Source organism: Nematolebias whitei, chromosome 16, assembly GCF_014905685.2.
Source record: "Nematolebias whitei isolate Nwh7 chromosome 16, NemWhi1, whole genome shotgun sequence".
Taxonomy (NCBI): Eukaryota; Metazoa; Chordata; class Actinopteri; order Cyprinodontiformes; family Rivulidae; genus Nematolebias; species Nematolebias whitei.
In genome coordinates this window covers 23,240,890-23,243,702 of record NC_056513.1, presented here as the reverse complement: position 1 = coordinate 23,243,702, position 2,813 = coordinate 23,240,890, and positions in this window count along the sequence as shown.

Below are 2,813 nucleotides of genomic sequence, written 5' to 3'. Positions count from 1 at the left end.
AAATCTTTTTGTATCCAAATCTGGCTTTAAACTTCTCCACAACAGTATCTCGGACCTGCCTGGTTTGTTCCTTGGTCTTCATGATGCTCTCTGCGCTTTGAACAGAACCCTGAGACTATCACAGAGCAGGTGCATTTATACTGAGACTTGATTACACACAGGTGGATTCTATTTATCATCATCAGTCATTTGGGACAACATTGGATCATTCATAGATCCTCACTGAACTTCTGGAGTGAGTTTGCTGCACTGAAAGTAAAGGGGCCCAATAATATTACACGCCCCACTTTTCAGTTTTTTATTTGTTAAAAAAAGTTTGACACATCCAATAAATTTCATTCCACTTCATGATTGTGTCCCACTTGTTGTTGATTCTTCACAAAAAATTAAAATTTTATATCTTTATGTTTGAAGCCTGAAATGTGGCAAAAGGTTGAAAAGTTCAAGGGGGCCGAATACTTTCGCAACGCACTGTAGTTGCTGTATTGTGCCTGCAAGTTTTTAATATATTTTTTATCTTGAAAAGTAAATAAAAATAAGTTTTGTCCAAATTAAGGTGATTTTAAGGTTTCTGTTTTCCAAATCGCGTAGCAAGTAGCACTCATCTTAACTAAATAATTTTTTTTACAGCCAATCCATGTGATCAGTATTGGTGATATGTACTATGCGTGATCAGTATCGTGATCGGCAGAAATAACCTGATCGGAGCATCCCTAATTTATTTATTTATTCATTTAAGTTGGAGAAATAGATCACTCCTTAAGAGTGGGAACAGTGGCAGGTCTGTTCTCAGATGTTTCAATCATCATAAAGTGAAACTGCAAACATCTATAAAGTAGGAGTTTTCCAACAGTTATTCTAACCTAAAACATTCTGCTGGTGAAGATTCTCAGTCATCCAGGACATGATGAATTCAAAAAGCGTTCAATACAAAAACAACTGGACTTTATTTGTAACAGAAGACGTTTCGCTCCTCATCCGAGGAGCTTTCTCAATTCAAAGAGCAGAGAGTGAGAGATACAGGTTATAAGGCTGAGTGAGATAAGACACACACATATATGCAGATTGGCAGTTCACACCTAAACACCTAAACAGTAGGTCTTTGTTCCTCTAATTCACTGACGAGGCCCCTCTGTTCCCATCAGGTGTGAAAACCGGCTAGGAATCTGTTTTAAAGTTGCATTATATGTTTTTGAAAGTGGAAATCTGAGGCCTCCTCTGTTAAGAGACGGCTTTTCTCTTTTTACATAAATTGCTTCCTTCACCCCCCTCTCAGACCATCTGTGTTCTCGGTCCAAAATGTGCACATTTTGGACCTCAAAAGAGTGTCCCTTATCTGTGAGGTGGAGGTGAACAGCTGAATTTTGTCCAGAGGAGGTGGCTCTCCTGTGTTGAGCCATGCGTCTGTGAAGAGGCTGTTTAGTTTCTCCAATGTAGAGGTCTGGACAGTCCTCGCTGCACTGGACCACATACACTACACCACTCTGTTTGTGTATGGGTGTCTTGTCCTTAGGGTGGACCAGCCTCTGTCTGAGAGTCCTGCTGCGTTTGAAATGTACTGGGATCTTGTGTTTGTTGAAGATCCTTCTGAATTTCTCTGATGCTCCAGCAACATAAGGGATGACAATGTTTTTCCGTCTGTTGTTCTCCTTTTTCTGTTTATTGGTGTGTTTTGTAGATTTCCTCTCTGACTTGACAAAAGCCCAGTTAGGATATCCACATGTTTGAAGAGCTTCTTGAACGTGTTTCAGTTCCTTTTCTTTCCCTTCTGTCTTCGTGGGGACGCATTCGGCCCGATGTTGTAAAGTTCTGATGACAGAGAGTTTGTGTTCCAGTGGATGGTGGGAGTCAAACAGAAGATACTGGTCTGTGTGGATTGGTTTTCTGTAAACTTCAATGTTGAGGCTGTCCTCTCTCTCCATCTGAACCAAACAGTCCAAAGAAGGCAGCTTGTTGTCGTTTGCATCCTCTCTGGTGAACTTGATGTTGTTATCGACCGAGTTAGTGTCTTTGTGAACACTTCTATTTCCTTAGCTTGGATTTTGACCCAGGTGTCATCCACATAGGATCCATGTTCCCTCATAGGAGTGTAGGGCTTTGTGGTGCTGCCTTTGTTCAACTAAATTTAAACTGACAATAATGGCTTCATCAGCCTTTTAAATTGATGCCGTTTAGTCCGTTTTATCACATTAACTGTTGAGATCGAGTAGAAACTGACACAGGCTCATTTTATTGTCCGTTCAACTGCAAGGCTTGTGTGATGTTCTGTAAATTTCTTTGTGTCTATCAGGTCCCAAAAAAACAAGAATTTAGGGGGGAAAAAATGTTGTTTTTGATCAAAGTGAACTGCCACCTTGAGGGGAGCCACGTGTTTAAACCACAGGGGTGGAGGTGCCATCTTATGTGCTGTGGTCTGCTAGAGGGAGCAGAATCAAACTCAGTTACCGTGCTGGAAGGATCATCTGCCAGAACATAGTTTGGTCAATGGGAAGTTTTCTGAACTAAAGTTTCCTCTTTAGTGGAAGAGGCACAGTTGGTATTGAGAGACTTTCTTGGTAAAGGGGGTGCCATGGCACACCGTGGTGGACTGAACTGGTCAGCTGAATAGTGTAAACCCCGCTCTCCTATGGCCTCATTGAGAACTTCCCCTTATTCTACCTTTGGGCAACTGACTGAAATATACTGGTGAGGGTGAATCACCCATGCATGATAACATGGCACAAGAAGTGTTTAAATCCACGTGGATCGCATATTTATTAATTTATTGCTTTGCCAAACAAAAGCGACTTTGGACTGTTTCTGCCAAGAGCCCC